The sequence below is a fragment of the Diprion similis genome, chromosome 10 (assembly GCF_021155765.1).
Source record: "Diprion similis isolate iyDipSimi1 chromosome 10, iyDipSimi1.1, whole genome shotgun sequence".
Taxonomy (NCBI): domain Eukaryota; kingdom Metazoa; phylum Arthropoda; class Insecta; order Hymenoptera; family Diprionidae; genus Diprion; species Diprion similis.
Window position 1 is genome coordinate 12,843,764 of NC_060114.1, and position 18,270 is coordinate 12,862,033.

General features: G+C 44.2%; 1 protein-coding gene and 1 long non-coding RNA gene across 4 annotated transcripts in view; one reads left to right on the forward strand and one right to left on the reverse strand.

Moving 5' to 3' along the window:
• Window positions 1-18,270, reverse strand: part of LOC124411075 — a 169,323-nt gene that overhangs the window by 34,436 nt on the left and 116,617 nt on the right. Inside the window, exon 3 of the long non-coding RNA XR_006929637.1 lies at window positions 16,535-16,738. This is a non-coding gene — a long non-coding RNA (uncharacterized LOC124411075). The remainder of the gene's footprint in view (window positions 1-16,534; window positions 16,739-18,270) is intronic.
• LOC124411071 (steroid receptor seven-up, isoforms B/C) overlaps window positions 1-18,270 on the forward strand; it is a 121,012-nt gene that overhangs the window by 4,539 nt on the left and 98,203 nt on the right. For all 3 annotated transcript variants that reach the window (XM_046889936.1, XM_046889937.1, XM_046889938.1), the window contains exon 2: window positions 2,751-2,764. The gene's annotated coding sequence lies outside the window, so the exon portion shown is untranslated. The remainder of the gene's footprint in view (window positions 1-2,750; window positions 2,765-18,270) is intronic.

Consider the following 18,270-nt stretch of genomic DNA (forward strand, 5'->3'; position numbering starts at 1 on the left):
TCCTTGGATAGTGAGAAAATATTTTCTATTAAACGGGAGAAAACGAGGGTCACACGGGTATCTCATCGACCCCTTGCCTAGCCTCCAGGAATCTGGATTTTCACCCATGGAATCCCCATTGTAAATGGGAAATATTATTATGCCCGTAAGACTTTTGATCGGCGCGTTTCGGCCCGAGATTTGCTTAGACGATTCCTCGCCGAGGTGAACTACTCTTCTTCTACCCTCTTCGGACCCCTGGGTGGACCCCTGGACAGCTGTCCCGTGTCCAGATGTCCGGCGCAAGGGCGCAGTGTGAGAAAGAAATCCACCGACTAGGATGTAGACCCTCTTCCTTAAGAGGCGATGCGATGGTCAGTTTGGTCGGGTCGGCGGGACGCGCATACTTTATCCTTATACGGCACCCTCTTCTCTCTCGCTCTCTTCCTCTCCATCCCTCTCTTTTTATCTCTGCAAAAACCCCCCAGGCCCAAAGAAAACATCGAACAAGAAACACATTAATTACCTCAGAGGAACCGACGTCCAGGATTATCCGTAACTCAATATAACCAGGGGTGAAGCCTAGCCTTCACGCGTGAGCTCGCATGTATGCAATATGCATACCTGTTGCAAAGTCTTCCCGACGTAAACGCAGTTGGTATGTTAAGTCCTTCCTTCCCTTGCACCGTACCAGCAGAAATTAATCACTTTTTCCCTAGTCTTTGTTGTGAAATTTACGACTGTCATTTTTTCATACGGAATTCATTAGACTCGATCGATTTACGCGATAAATGGCTGATTAAAAAATCTGCAATTATTGATTCAATGCTAAATCTGACGCTGAGTAACGATTCTGCGTGCAATGATAATCCGCGCTGGATTTATCAAAGAGAATAATGTATGACTGAGGGTCCGAGCAGTGGTTGGGAAGATTATGCGATACTCTAGTTCTACGTCACGTCGGGTACACTGATTAATTACTATCCAGGTACACGGGCACCTGAATATACGATGACTTTGATTTTCGAATTGAGCAATTTTTTCACGCCACATGAAATGTCGGAGAGGACGACGATGTGGAGGATTCAAGTTTCACGAGCATGCGAGCGATCTGGTCACTAGGTTTGCCAAACGTAGGATTAATCCCGAGACTCTTGAAGTGAATAGCTAATATGACAATCGATGGCGTCTCGAATGGCGAGCCACGAGAGACGGTTTTAAACAGACGACAGACTGAGGTAGTGGCGGCATGGCGGCGCAGTTTACTTTACAGTGTAATAACTCAGTTCGCTATCAGTCTTCTCTCCCGGTAGTTCTTTAATGAGCAGCACTAAATGTATTCGAGATAAAGAATTACAGGCTAACCGATAACGCGGACAGCGTCTGGAAACCATACGTCAGTAGGTGTATAATAAATATGGAAATTGAGGAGAATGTTTTTGTGGCCACCTCAGGAATGCTGGCATCAGTCATTCACGGTGAAGTTAGCGACTTATGAGTTGTTAGAATATTTGTAATTTTTAACTCAAAGTCAATGATTTCCAAACTGTATAAATTCCAACAATTGGTATGTGAACAACTATGAGAAACTGTTTTTGAAAAGCTGATACCGAGAATTGTGGAGAATGCTATCTCAAGATGTTGAAAACCGACACTAAAACGGCCACGAGGAGCAGTTAGTAAGCATCTCATGAAGAAAGGGAGAAATTGACGCGCAAACAACTGCAGGATATAGCGAGGAAAGACGGTGACGATAATAAGTGGAGTAAAAAGGTAGAAAATTATTCTTTGGCCGAATGGCGTCTTGAATGCGACTGTGATTGCGTTCCTGGATGAAGCGTGATTTATTCAAGGAATGTAGTCGTCGCTTGTCCTGTCCGTAAATTTCCTCGATTGATATTCCCCCTGGATATTCACTCACTTCCAGAGACACTCCGAGCAGTGATGGCATATTGTTTTACTAATCTTATCCTCTAGACACCGGCTATCATCTTGCCCGGCTCTCTGACAACCGAATTCATCCATCGAAACAATTCCACTCTTCTCTCATCGCCTGTTGTACCAACTGTCTAAAATTTAACAACGCGACTCATTGATCGCGCAATTGACGATATGCTGCTGCTGAGAGAATATTTCAAGACACGTCATTCAGCTCAGAATCGAATAATTGAATCCTCCTTCCGTCGACCTTAATGACAAGATGCTGCTTCGTAGAATGAACGAAGACCGATAGAGAAGATACACGGCTTGTTTCTTTCACGATCAGAATGGACGCATCTCGTTGTGCAGTAATGGTCAATAAAATGAGTCCATAATCGACTCCTCAGTGATCCAAACTTACTGCAAAAGGAATAGCCAATGGTTGTTACATGGCATGCAATTTGCGTTCGGTAAGTGGTTAACATCTGGAAGGAACACGCCGACCGTAAAACCAGTTTACATGCTCATTGGTGCTTAGATTTCTTATCCTGGAACAGATTCATGCCTACATATTACACAGATATTTTACAATCCGAATGTGTGCGTCAGTTACCAAGTATGGCTGTAGGTGCTGGAGGTTTCCCACACGTGTTGATCACTTACACTCTCTGCTAGCTGCTGCACTCGATTGCTATCGTTCCGATATCCACCTCGAAATAACAATATCGTTTCCTTCGGAAGTCACACTTGTTTGATACCAAGGTAATGAAATTGTCAGTGTTGCGCTGACATGCGTGGATGATTCTGATCCAGACACAAGCATACCTACAAGCTCCGTGTTTCCACGGTAGGAAGGAACTCTCGTGTTCCATGGGGAGTTTTACGGCGCAGCATATGTCGGTCGTGTATAGTTGATCCCAGTCCAAGCTCGTAAAGCTCGAATATACGATATGCGACATTGCTAAATAGAAGGGTCCGCCTATTATTTTATAGCATGAAATCATTAACGTTCTATCCAATGGAGCCCGTTATTGGGCCAGTTATGTTGGGTGCGAGTAGGGAGGCCGCACGAAGATTGAATCTGGTTAATCGAGTGTGACTGCTGATGTCGAGCAGGTAACAGGAGCGTAATAACGACTAATAAAGGTCGCAAACTCAGCCCCCGCAATGCGCACACGGTGTTTTTCAGCGCGTTGTAAAAAACGACGTAGAAGGCGAAGAAGAAAGGCGACTTTTTCCGGCAAATTGAGCCTTGGGCAGAGCCGCACAATGTGGGAATATCCAGGATGAGGCGGGGGCTGCCGGGTTTTTAATAATGGTCTTGTCGCATGAAGGCTTAGCCGATTACCACTGGCTTCCAATGGATGGATACACGGGCTCATCTCCGTGGCAACGGCGCGCGCCGGGCATTCTGAGGGGGGATCGGGTCAGGTTATGGAAGGTCTGAGGCTCCGGTGAAGTGCCTGGAGCCGCGGATCTCTCATGCAGACGCGATCCCCGCGCTTTTAGAATGGTTAAAGAGGCGCGCGCTCTTGTTAGCGCAGTATTGAGGGAAGGCATCGGACTGAGCTACAGATTAGTTCTGCCAGATCAACACCTCGGCAATAAGCGACTCAAAATCTGACTCCCGCTGGGTTGGGCTACTCTCGATATGTGCGACACCATCCGTGCTTTTGACAAGCCTAAAACCTTACGCACCGCTGCAACGTTCTCCAATAAAATGCGCGCGCAAAAAGGAGAGATTGAACAAAATGCGAAGGAAGAGAGGATTATCGCGTAGCACGCGTGTTGTTCATCACGCAGGGGGAATCCCCGGATAAATATTACCAACTTTGTGTACCCACTTACGATCCCATCGAGTCGCTTGTTTTCCGTGTTTTTACGCCGCAGTGTGTATCGTCAAGTGAACTTTGTGACCACGGAAAATCACTCGAGTATCGGAGCTGTTTTCTCGCTTTCCGCATATCAGAGGAATCATTTCATTCTCCTCTGATCTCATCAATGTCTTTTGTTCTCAACCCTTACGCTCCACACCTCCAGTGTATAACACTCGAGTCACGCTGGGGTCGCCGACGACCCCACATCAAAAACTATTGCGAAGAAACAAAGATGTCGATTCGAATAGCTCGAAAATTTTTTTGGATACTCATTAACTGTTACGTTTTATGGAAAATTAGTTAACTTTATATTAAAGTTAAATTTTTAATATTAACGAAAAACATTCGTAAAGTAATAAAATACCGGAAAATGATTCGTTCTACACTAAAAATTGACTGAGTACCTCTCAAGGCATACACACATTGAAAAATATATATACATATAAAGATACTGCGCGATAAAAAAAGACGTAAATATTTATTTGAGTGAGGTTGAATTTTTGAAAAAAGAATGAATCAACGATGTTCACGATATCTCATTATTGATCTTGGATCAAATCAGATTATCTCGTATATCTTTCATCTAGAATTCACGGTGAACATACCGTGGGGTCGTTTTGACCCCGGTGTACAGCGTAAGAGTTAAATCGGTGTTCGCTTTTCAAGATGCTGCGATGCCACGGTCAACATGGAGGCCAACTTGTTGCTCCAGAACGGGTTAAAAAGAGCTACCCCTTTTCGTCAGGGTTCGTAGACCATGTAGATCATCCAAATTCGAAATTCCGCCTCGAATGCTGTCCGTGGCAAAATGCCACGTCACGTCTGCACGTTGAGAACAGGGTTGCGCTGGTCATGGTTTTTGTGTCTGGTCGGTCAACACACTGCACCCCATGTATTATACCTATAACGTACACACCTCGAGATTGATTAATTCGCTGTTTCCCCCCCCCCCCCCGGGTCCTTCTCTCTGTCTCTATCTTTCCACTGTCGGTATCTCCTTCAACGCCGACATGCGTATTTATCCACCTGTTTTTTTTATACTCCAAGCGATCACGGCTACGGTGAAAAAGAATTGATTGCGTTAGTTCTAATCTGATTTATTTGGTAAACCCGTGACATTAATCTCATCGCGATTCAGTTAAGGGCAGCGATTGATTCTATGCGGCTTTGAACTAATCATGTCATTTGGAATAATACACGTATTCAGATTCAATCGCAGTATAATTTTGTTTTTACAGCATGGGGGCATTGAAAAGTTCACTTTTTGTGGCAGTTTTCGTTCCGTAAAGTGACGCTTTATACGGCAGCGAACAAAGTTGCGGAATAAAGTCTTTATTTCCCAGTTTTGATGCGCAGTTCGAAGTGCGCATCCCAAACTGCCGAATAAAGTAGCTTCTTCGAACAGATCGCGACATAACCTCACTCTTCGTTTCGCTTTTCAATGCCCATACGGTACTCGCCTTCCGCTCGTCCTGAAATCTTTATCCTTGCCAAAAAAAACAGGCGGTTTACGGGCATGCCACATAAATAGCTGTTATTTAACCTTCGCATAGCTTTCAAGTTTCTTTGGAATTACATTTCTTTGCCAAATATAGAAGTATTTTGAAAAATTGAGTCGATTTTTGAGAGGAAGAGATGAGACAACGAAGTAATTGCACCCCGAATGTTGATTCCAAGGGGTTTAATATCGCGTTGGATATGAATGTATAATTTCCATAGTTATATACATATGTAAGTGTGTATTCGTAGAATACAAAAAACACCCACCACCTTGAGTGACTCTGCAAATAATTGGCTATGTAACGCGGTCGGCGATTTCGACACCGCGAGTAAGGAACCGACTCTGGGGATGAGGTGAGGTGATGGGGAAGGAGGAACATTAACTGCGTAGCTGAGAGAAGACACGCTTAATTAGGAAAGGCTGGATAATTTGTATATTATTAATTAAGACGAAGATTAATGCACCGGTATTAATCTAAGGATGTGGGTTGTGTTTCAGCGTCGTTATCCGACGCCTCGTCGAAGCAAGCCTGCACAACAGCTACACGGTGTGTTTATAACCGCGAGAAGATACCTACTCGCGATTCATCTTTACGCGGTATATAATATCACACCGTGACTGAGACGACGAAAAATGAAGAGAAAATAAAAAGAAGAAAATAAGGTGAGAGAAAAAGAAGAAAAATTAAAAGAAAAAGGATATATAAAAATTGCCGCGCCATTCGTTCGTTTGCTCACTCATATGACGATGACGACGACCTTTGTAAGCAAACACTAGAAGACCCACCACGTGACGTTCTGAAATCAAACGAGCAACAAGTGGCAGTAGAACAAGTGCCTCGTCTAATTCTTTCTCAAACGTCATAGAGAAGTTCTGACTGTAGGTATATGGTGACATCGCAAGTAGAAACTCCCAGCCTCTCAGTCTAGTGGCATAATGATAAAAAAAATTTATCGACGAAGCGCGAATAGCCGCACAGAAACGTCCATCTTTCGAACGAAAATAAATTGTCGAATCTTATAAGAAAACAGAACTGAATATTTTTCGCTGGAAATTGCGGTTGACACTAACTTTACAAGTCCATCGAAATTCTTTGCTAGCTTACGGCTTAGCCAGGAGCTCGTTATTCCAACAAAGAAGTAATTCCCCGTCGTTGTAAAAATACTTTTGCTGTCCATATATCAAAACTTTTTATTATGCTCGGCTGAGCGAATCTTTTTTTCCCCTTGTTGCATTCTTACACTGTCATGGCTGAATGGTGATCACCGTTTTGACTCGGACTAACGGCCTCGTGTGACCCTCGAAAATGCTAGAATATCATGGCGGCGATTCAGGTTGTAATTAGGTTTGAGAATAGAATTAAAAATTATATATTTATATGCCTACTTTCCGCAAAAGTACTCGATAGCTAATAATTATTCAAAGCACGAAGTGACGGAGAGTAAAAATTCACGCAGTCCGATAAGCCGGAGAATGAAACTACCGGGAATCTCCAAAAAGAGTGGAAGCAAGCCGGAAAAACAATTTTTTCGATACTTTTCATCACCGTTAAAAGGAAAGAGTATGTCGGTATAACCTGCAATAAACTTTCGCGATGATCTCAAAAACGATTGAGTAAAAAATCTGGTAGTGAAAGGACTTGGTATCCAAGTGAAAAAGTTTTGAAAGAAGAATTAGAAAATAAAAATTTCTGAAAAACAAAAATTTATAGATTTTTTTATTTTATTTAGAAAAAGTGATATGAAGGAAAAAATATAGGATTGTCGGTTAAACATTGATAATCGATTTATTTCCAGTAGAACCGAAAGTTCAAATCAACCGGGACATAGAAATTCTTCATGCCTATCATTTGATCGTAAAATCCTATAAGTTAAAAATTTTTTCATCCAGCCGTTTCCGAGATGACGCTTTTCTAAGAACCTATTTTTCGGATTCTAGATATCCGAAAACGCAAAGAATCGTTGAAATATGAAAAAGTTGAGATTTTCAAACAATACACTTTTCTTCTATCACCAAAGTTGATGAAAAGTAAAAAAAAAAGGGGGTAAAACTAAAAAGCCAACGAACGAGACGTGACGCAACGAAGCATCTACACCTTTCTCGAATCACGGATACAGACGAGGCTCGTCTCATCTCCTCTTCACGTCAAGACGAACGTGCGTGAATGCGAAAAGACGGAACGACGTGCGGCTAGGCAGATGCCATATGGCTAATGGCTTCCGCGTTGCTCATCGTCATTGATAGCACCGGATGAAGCCAGTGCTGACGGCCTCGTGTCAGGGTTCGCAATCGTGATTCTGGTTAGTGATCGAGGTCTGGAAGGAAGATCCGATCTAGCGAGGATCGCAGAAGGCGTTGGGAAGAATTTTTGACTAATCGTAAACGTCGTTCTTCGAACCGTAAGACAAAGCACTTCGACGATTTCAAGTATAATTCGAATCATCGAAGTGTATCAAAGTTCCTTTTTTTATGCGGGAATTCGAGCGAAGGAAGGCACGACTTGCAATTCATCTGGGAAATTATCGAGCATCGCGTAGAGTGTCGAGTATGGCTAGTATAGTAAGCGATTGCGACAACTGATTGTTTCCTGGTATGAATATGCATGTCCGCTGGTGGCAAAGGTCAGACGGCTTCCTCCACAGCCGGCTTCGAATACGTTAAACCACCACGATCCGATGCGTACTTTACCTTTGTCCAAACCGAAGCCAAGGCAAAACGCAGGAAACAGTTAAACTCGTTCGATTCGTGTTTGAAGACGCTCCTGGATAACCTCGTAGTTTTAGCAATGAAATTGACCACCCATCCGCTGGGTCAATGACTCGATCGACACAAAAACCGAGACACTCGAGTATCGTGAAAGCGGTTTAAGTTGCTGAATGGTTCTGCGATGGATTCGTTTTTAATCAGGCCATTGGAAAACAGTGTTTGCAAAGTTTTTTTACTTATCTTAAAAAATTTTTGCCAATGAATTCGTTGTTGAATATAAATGTATTGTTATAAGATCGTGACTTTATACCGAACAGTCAAGACCTTGATAATGATTGAAATCGTACCAAATCTGTCAGATTGAAACAGTTGGCGGAAACAAGAATTGTCATTTAATGAATTTCGAAAATATCAATTGCAAAGTTAAGACAAAACAATGTAAAGAGTGAACTGATTAAGAAAATAATAACTACAGATCTGTATATTTATTAACAATAAATTGACAAGAGATAGTGGTTCAAAATTTCTGCTGAAAAATCTGTGCTTCCTTTCCTCGGCTATTTAAAAGGATAATTATATACACAAAAAAGAGATAAATATTAGTAGACCATAATTTCTAGCCACAATTCACCAAACGTCTTCGCGTAATTTTCTAGTAAAGTGAATAGGCACACACAGAGTCTAGAAATGGAGAGGTTCGTGCTTGTTAAACGGACCGATGGCAAAAACCGTTGGTCTAAGTTTACGCGACGCGGAGATTAAGTTGTCGGTCACGGTGTCCAGATATCGTGTGATTCTCACCGGCGGGTACTGGGTGGATGGTAAACGGCCCATTGGGCAAGATCTCGGTCCTTCGCAGGCCGAGACAAAGTGTTGAGATCCTAGAGAGACGCGGCACAAAAAGGGACCATTAATTATGACAGGTTGATGTACGAGCTCTCGGAGTCGAGAAGGACTTACGCCGCGTCCAACCCCGAGGGGTTACGACGATGAGGTGCCAGCGCACCTCGGCCGCCTCTTCAGGGAGCAAAGAAGCGTTGAATCCAAGATGGGTCGGCGTGAAAGAAGCCAGGAAATTTTTACAGGGCAAAATCATGAGCGGTACCGTAATAATCGGCACATTCCACCAAATCCATTTCATTGCCAGCGTTGGATGTGGTTGGTTGGTTGGCGAGGGTTTAATTGTGTGCTCGACGTGATCCGCAAGCATTGCGATGTCAACGCGTTGCAGCAGCACACGGACACGACGACGTTGACAATGGCAGTTGAAAGTCTACGAGCTACGACAGAAGCACTAAAAGCCTTCACCGTCAACCCTTTCTTCATCCATCCCCCCTCGTCCCGAGGGATGCACCCTATCATCGATATACTCTAGGTCCTCTCTAGGGAGCCCCCCTTCTCTCTGTCCAATGCTCACCACTGCGAAGGGATCTCAATCGGTATAGCAAAAAATCTCATTTATCCATTGTCCCGTTTCTCCCCGCGGGTATAATACAAATCCGGGGAGATAGATCAGTCTCCTGTACCCTGGCTCGTGCAGTTTATGCACTCGGGACATTGTAAGATGTGTTTATTAAGTTTACTCTCCGCGCTTGTAGTTTTTTTTTTTTTTTTTTTTCCTCCTCACTTTTTTTTCCTACTCTACGCTACATCTCACCTTCGCCTTCTCCCATCTCCTAGGATCAAGGATCAGGGGATGCTGCGTGCGATCGCTCTGACCTGAGCCAGGGACGCCCCTCGAACATCAGGTCAACGAACATAACTGGCACAAGGTTATGGTTAGAGTAACACCTTAATTTCCATTGTCGTCGTGCCGCAGAACGATGTAGGGCAAAAAACAGATCTCCCGTATTTCATTCATTCTGAAGTAATAAGACAATGTGTGAATGAGGGTGATTCGAGGGGAGCTATAACCGAAGTCAGACACTATAAACTCATTGCGAGTAATTCATCTCACATACCTATTGACCGCATCGCACCTGAAGCACCGCTTACCTCACGGACTGTGTGGGTGTATTTTTGAAATTCGTTTCCTCGGTGTTGAGGTTCCGCACTGGGATGCGAATGAACGGATTAAGGGATGATCCTTTGCTACTAGAGAAGCGAGCCCTGTCGACGCCGTCAATGGTGCTAACAGGATTGCCGATTACCGTTCGGTTGGTTGGTGCGCGCGCGGTAGAAAGAGAGAGAGAGAGAGAGAGAAGGTGAAAGAGAGTCTCAACCGTTCCACCCTCTCGAGAGCGAAGAGATTTGGGGGTGGAAGTACAACATCATCCGTCGTTTATCCGGGTACGCTTGATTCCACTCGAAGCTCACTGCAACTCCGGATTTTCCGCGGTGTCTGTACATGGTAATGGAACGCGGGTGAGACACTGCGGTAAGTATCCATGCTGTGGAATCGCTGTCGCTAGAATGCACTCTGAAGAAAGAGCGAGAGAAAGAGAGAGAGCTTTTTGCTGCGCACGTCACTGCAGCAACGATTTCGGCTCCGAATCGCAACCCTGGTTCAGGGATGGTTCGGTTGATTAATGCTCATGTAATTCATTGCACAAGACGTTATGAGACGCGTATACGGTCTAATCTGGTTGGGTCTAGCAGCCACGCAGTCAGCCGTCGAGTATCAGTTACGTTATACCCCGTTGGTCAGGTATATGAGTTTGGGCCTCACGACGGCCTGTGGAACCGGGACCCATGAACTGACCGAGGTTTTGTTTCTCACGCGGACAAAGGGCACCGCTCCATTGTTTGCACATAGGACGAAGTAATTACCTTTCAGGGCGAGAGCTCTTCCTCTGCATCGCTACGTGGTGGCCGCAGGTGCCCCTTATTTTCTTGAGAAGAAATAAAAAGGAATCAACCCCACCTATCTGTACACCTCTCTCGCTTTATCTTCTATTCGTCCGTCTCTGTGTCTGCCCTGTCGACTTGGATCGTCCCTCGTGCAACATCATCCTCTGATTTACGAGTCACTGCTGTATCAATGGATTAGTCTAGGTGTACCGAGTCGCCTTCTTTGGCCTAATGCCCATCGTGCAAAAGGTACCTGCGTCTTTTTTTTACGCCGAAGCTTCTTCTTTTGGAAGTAATCGCAACGATGGACAAGGACCTTTGCTCCGTAGAGCATCTCCATCGACGGTGGGGCTGACCCAAGCGTCCATCCGTCCATCTACCCGCCCATTCATCCATCCATCCATCCATCCATCCATCGGTGTAGGATATCGTGTTGCCCATTAGGAAGTGTATAAGCTGTCCAGTAATTAGAGCTTAATTAGACCCGGCCCGGCTCCTCGGCACGGATACTGATTACTACTCGAAGTCAAAGGAGGATCCGCTCCTGGTGCTTTACCACCCGATTTTGTAAGCGCAGGTAAATACCCAACTACCCCCACGGGCACGCTTTCGAAATTCAATATTCGAATGCGCAGCGCGTGCCCCGCGTTTCCTCCCATCTGCCCCTCTTCCGATAACGTTTCGTCCCGATGCGCAATGCCATGCTACGCCACGCCATGCCATGCGGCATTGCAACGCCACGCACCTTCCAAGATAACATCTCTCCGGCAGACCGACGACGCCGCTCAACTCTGACACGGGTTCTGCACGGGCACCGTTATCTCTTCACATACATACGGTTATCTCTCCACGAGCCAAAGGGGTCGCTGAATTGCCTGTAGCCTAACCCCGTCGCGAGGTCACTGTGTTGGGCTGTAAAATTCACCCGGAGAAGAGACGCGTGTCTAAAATCTAAACCATTATCTGTTATCAAGGTATTTCAGGTGGCATACTCGTCGAGATGTCAACTATCGATTAATTACTAACTGAAGCCAGGGTTATGTCAACAGTTCGAAGAATACTTCTCTCTTGAATTGACGGAAATTTGATAAAACGCTGACAATGTCGTAACGATTGTCAATAAGCCTGACATCAAAGCTGTGTCCCCCGTGGAGAATGTCGTCAAAAACGTCCAGATCAGGACAAATTTGAATAAATACCAAATGTCGTACAGAATTCAAGATAGTCAATGTAAAGAAATCTGTTGATTATTGAAATTACAAAGTTTCGCTTGACTGCTATTTACCGTCGAAAAGTCAATTTACATTCACGTAGATTATAAATTTCCTAAAGCTTCAGACATTCCTGATCGTCAGGTTGATATGCAGTTAATTACTGGCTTTAAATACACCCTTTTCATCAGCCTTCTCCGACAAGTCGACTTAATTTTCTCCCGACAATAAGTCAAACAAAAATGAACCGCGTATTACTTGTATATATACAACGTTGTCTCAACAATCATGGTAAAGTGGTCAAAGTCCAATAAAACGACTGTTGAATCAAGACTACCAATAACAAAGTTATCTCTTGAGACATAATTGTTATCGATATAGCAAACGAAACGATGGACGTCGAAAATCGTCGGAAGGATCAGCGAAGTATGCAAATGTGGCGTCAAGCGTGGCCTCCGGTATTAGCATGATAATACAGATGGCAAAATACGTAACACCATTAACCTTAGCCTTGTCTCAATAACCCTTTAGCTGCGCTGTTCATTCACCGAACGGCATACACGGCGTGGCGGAGCTGAAGGGACGACACTGAGCACGTTCTCTCCGGGTGTGTGGCTGCTGTGATGGACCAGTCAGTCCCCCAACCCTTCCCTTCACTTCCCTTCACTTCCCTTCTCTTCCCTTCTCTTCCCTTTCCTGACGGGATCGGCTTGTGTGCACGTGTATGAGGGCCGAGGAAGGGTGCACAGGTGATCATGAATGCCATACGACTGTGTATCTCCGGCGATCTTTCACCTCGAATGCACCGAGCGCGGCGAACTGAACGAGACGTGCACCCTGCACTCATGGGTTGTAATACACGCTGATCCCCAGCGTCAGGCCGCGTTTATGGACCAGGAAAGGTGTCGACAAGCAGGAACCACCGGAGTATCACCTCCGTCATCTTTGTTAAGATAATCACGCTGCGCTGCTGCGAGATATAGGCTTTTGGTAAGAGAGAGAGAGAAGGCAGCAACGCGATGACTGACATCAGGTCGACGATGCGAATGCTTCTTAATCACGCTCCAAGGGCTGCTACCAGGGTGTTAACGATGTCCGTAAATGGTCCTCGGCACCGTGTTGCGCTTTTCTGATGTACATGGGTACATGGTAGGTATTAAAGAGCTTCGAAGGCTGCAGGTAACCGTGGAGATTCGACGACTGCAGCGATTACTGCTGACGCAATTAAGCACCTTTTCATTCGCAGGTCTTGCGGATCATCTAATCATCTTTAATCATAATCAAGAACTACCTGCTTGTTCGTAAGTGACAAATTGCTGCTTGCCTATATCGCGATTATTAACTAAACCAAACAACGCGTCGTGAACGACGTGGTTAATGATCACTTTCAGTGAAAGAGCGCACCTCAAAGATCACCCATCTGAAATCACATCGTGGATATTCTAAGACTTCCTCATGCTCGTCGTCTCAACTCCGATAATTTTTCAGTTCTCATGAAATCGGTCACGATTACGAAGATTGTAGTAGCAGCTTTCTTATGTTTTATTGATAATTACGCATCCTTGGTGATGAAATATACGCAATACAGTTCCTAGTAATCCCCAAGTTTTACGAGCATGCACTATAGGTAAACTCTCTCACCGCTTGGTTGATATAGAACCTATTTAAAGACGGTAATATGCCCGTAGAGATTTCTTAACGAATCAAATTACCGAGCCGAGATCAAATCGTTACGTCACAACGATCCTGAAAAAGATCCTCTCAATTCGCAGTAAAGAAAAAAGACGAACTTTGGACTTTGTTTTCATGTTCTATTCCTTCCGCACCTCAACATCGTTGTGACTAAAGTCAGTAACTGGGGTTAATTTCGTCTGAATAATCACTCTATCTACAACGCATTTAGAGTCAAGATAAGCTCAGAATGCCAGGGAACCCGTTTGGCGATTAATCGATTCTGATTCTTGGTAGGTAACGTGACGATACACTTCGAGATACCTTTTCGCCTCTCGGGATGAGTATAAGATTGCAACGCTATCTGTCCCGTCACCGGATGTTGACTCTGCCCCTAATTTGATATCCCGAGGAACGTAGACTCGATCAGGTGTCTCAGATTGCATCAACAAATTTAGTACCACAGCTCTTTGTGCTCATATACGTACACATACACATATATATTCAAACATTTTACATCCAGACAATTTTAAAGCGTGCAATCAATCTCGTTCGGAAATATTAATTATGCATTGAATAGGTATAGTTTTTTGTTGTTGTTTAATAATTTTTTCAATTTCTCTTCAAGTCTCAGGAATCTTGCAAAAACTCGCGTCTTCCAGTGGTTCGATACTTCCTTTCGTGAATTCGTCTCAAAGCATTTCCAACCAAGGGATTTATTCTCGGTTCTTTCTACTCGACGACAAAGAACAAGGCACCACAAGGCACTACCCGCGAGTTCAATCGAGCTTCACCCCTAGGTACGTACACAAGGTACATAGATGAACGCACATGAAATCCGAAGCCCATCGCACAGACAATCAACCGCGCGACATATGCCGCGGTCCATCCGATCAAGCTCTCGGCAGCCATTGCCTCGGTGAGGTTTAATTTTTCGGTGAAGCTTCCACCGCCACCCTGCGACTCTCTAAATCCTGATTGTGAACGGGCCTGAATTGGTCCATCCAGATATATTTGCCAACGGGCAACGGGCAAGTTAGGGTCCTGCGAGCCAAGGAGCAGAGAGGGCGGAGGAAACAAGGGGGATGCACCGCATTGTCCGGGATACTCTACTACGCTGATTAAAAACCCGTTCTCCATTTCCTATTTTGCCCTTCAACAAGGTTCAACGTATACATATACACATATAAACCGTCGACGACCTCGTCCTCTCGCTAGAAGAATTTTTTCACGCCCTCACAGTCACCCTTCGAGTTTGATTTTTAAGTTAACTTTCAACGGCTGTTGTTGATACCGAAAATTTCGCAAATAACTGCCGATCGTATGGATAAAGTATGTAACTGGTTTGACTTTTGTTCGATGATTTGATATTTGAAAAATGGTTTATAACTAGTCTTGCTCCTGCAAAAACTGCTTATCAAAATAAAATTCGTAGGTACTAAATTTCATGAAAATCGTACGAATGATTTCAAAGTAGTTCAAAAATATCATTTACAATAAAACGAATTCGGTTGAACAATTATGAACAATTTTTTAAATCAGAAATCAAGCGTGAAAGAGTAAACTACCTACTATAGACTCCACTCTGAGCATGTGACAGTCCAACTTACCGGGTGTATAAAAGATATTAACGTATACAAGGATGTGTTTTAATTAGGATAATTATTTCAGAACCCTGAATGATTTACAGAAAATTTGAGATAGTACTGTGAGGTTGAATTTCGTTGAGGAAGCATCTGGGCGATGATCGCACGCGTCTTTTTCAGTGGGTACCTACGCACGTGCCGGTTATCTAATTCTTTGAGAACCTCTTCTGGACGTACGGTCTCGGCAAATTACCATAACAGTGATACGCGTAAGTGGCTCTTTAGATATTAGAAGTGAGCTTGAAGAGCGGGCGTATTTAAGTACGTGTATGCCTAGCCTAACGTGTAAATGTAGCCTGTAACTCTTGTACGCGAGCTGGCACAAGTAAGCCCGCAGAAGTAGGTATAAAAGGTATTAAAAGACACGCGTGCCTTGTCGCCTGTCGCTGTTATACTCGGCAACCTACAATCTCGAATAATACAATGAAGTACCTGCAGTCAACATTAGGTAATCGATAATTGATGTGCCTAATTGATAATCACGATAATTTAACCGTTGCTCAAATAGTCGACGGTTTTTTTAATTTACGCTGGTAGGTAATTGTCAAATAATTTAAGGAGAGTGGGACAAGTTTTGGACACGATCAGCGATTTTCAGTCTAAAAGAATGTAGAACATCGACCTTGGATCTTCAAGATCGAAAAATTTGGGTTGCAAATAAAGGGAAAAACATGATTTCCCAAGTGACAACGTCAATATATCATGGCTTTGAACAAACACGAAAATACTGAAACTGAAAATAAGACGGAGCTGTTTGGCAAGTCTTTAATTGCCACTCGATACTTCAGTGCTTCTCGTATTCAAACTTTACTCTGGCTACTTCGAGAATTAATAAATCGATTTGCCATTTTTCTCTCTTTTATCGATAAACCCGGATCCACGGTTAATAAACTTGGAAGTGGTTTACACAGCTCGCCAATATGTAGCAAAAAAAAATTTCAAATGGGCATTTCCAAGATATCTACAATAAAAGACACTCGCATGAAGTGTCATCGAGTATTCTGAATTTCGTTTGCATATCGTTACTGGACAACGATGAAGTACTAATAAAGCTGTTGAATATCAACGGATTAGTACAGCTGCGCGTTGAGGTTTTTACGTGAATTACAAGTTACGGTGTAATAAAATTTCTTGCAGAGGGAACAGAACTAGGCGTTCCACTCATGCTCCGTTACCTATTTCTTCCCATACACGCATATTGCTACGGTAGAATAAATACTGTAAATTTCTTACCGAGGATCAGGAACTGATCGTGTATGCCTGCAAGAACGTCCGGTCCGGTTGGTGCGAAAATTTGGTAAATTTCTCACGAGGGTGGTGGATGTCAGCGACGTGCGGCTTATTGGGGGATGAAAAATGATGAAAAAACCAAGAGCTCGCATCTGGAGCGTGTTCTGGACCCCATCAGCACGAGGAGTCAGCTGCGTGTGCACCGTTCTGAAATTTTCAATAACAATAAGGTGTTTAGAAGAGAATTTGGCAAGTTCGATAGCGTGCGTGTATTCGTGGTGTTTGCGGAGTTAGCAGCGCCGGTGCAGATCGTTAAATCGTGAATGCACCTCGGCTTGGTAATGTTTACGCACGAAGAAATTCCTCGCGCTCCCATAGATTAATGGATCGAAGTCTTTCAAATTCTGCTGCAACGTTAAACGATCGCTCTGTATCGGAACCCAGTGTTTGACGTTCGACCATTAGCCGAGTGACCGTCGCGGCTCCCCTTCTCGCCAAACCTCTGAACTCAACGTTCTAGCTTCTGGGTTCATGCTGTAGGGTCGCACGTTCCAAATAACCTCAGCAAAGAGGGTAGTTCCTGTTGCAGAACATTCCAGGTATTCAGTGACTTTTTTCAGGACTTAAGCCTCGGGATTTTGTTCACTATCGGAATTCATACTTTTCGTTCAGTTCAAGTTGCAGCGGGCGTCGAGACGAATCCAACAATACCCAACAAGGCGTCATTCTGACCGTTTAACACTGAGATATCCGCATTTGAATCTCGAGCGCGGTAACTAGGGCAGAACGCGCAGCGACAAGTAGCCAGGCCGTAACCCGCTCGAGCGCAGCGCACAACTGTATAACTTCAAAAGGCGATATCTCGTCATCCATTCATCGGAATGATGCTTTGTTAGGTATCGTTGAATTCGTCTCGTCACGGAGCATAATTTAAAGGGTAGAAAAAAAATCAATATCCATTTTAGCAAAAAAGTTGTTCATTCAAGACGAATCCATTTGGAACACGACACTTACTTACTTCCCAAAGAACGAGATTCGGATAAATTTTATAAACGATTAAAAATCAACGTCTGCAATATACGTTACGCGTACAAATGATCTACTGTCACAAAGATCATCAATGTGAGAGCCTCTCGGGGCCCGGCGTATTGTGTTCAGTAGTACGTCGCACGACGGGTGACCATAAATAATTAGGAGACAGTCGACTGTTTGGCCCCGATTTGAATTTTCACGTGAGAGTTTTGCACCGGCTAACGGCCTCTGCCCCGCGAACAGGGTAGTAGGGTGGCCAAAAACCATTAATTTATCGTAAACTCACGTCGTAGGTACGGCTTTGCGCGGCAACGCACCGTAAAAATACCCTTGCGCAGGTATTTTAGATCTATGTGTGCATGGGGTGCTTTCGAATGTGTGCCGACCAAGGCTTCATGGGCGCGGGGCATCTTGACCCGGGCTAATCGTGGGACAGGTGACCCTTGCCGGACAACTGGCCACCGTGGATGGTATAATGGGCTTCTGTAAGACGGAGGGTCAGATATCCCCCGCCCCTATGCAAATATCGGGCACGACCGTCGTCCACATGAATGCCCGGAATGATATTTACGATTTATTACCTAATCGCTTCGGCTCCGTGTAGTCTTGCGATTATTCTCGTTGTGTCGAATATTCTTTTCCATAAAGAAAAATAATTGCAGGGATGAAAATTAGAAAATGCAGCCGTTGGGATACCACTCAACATA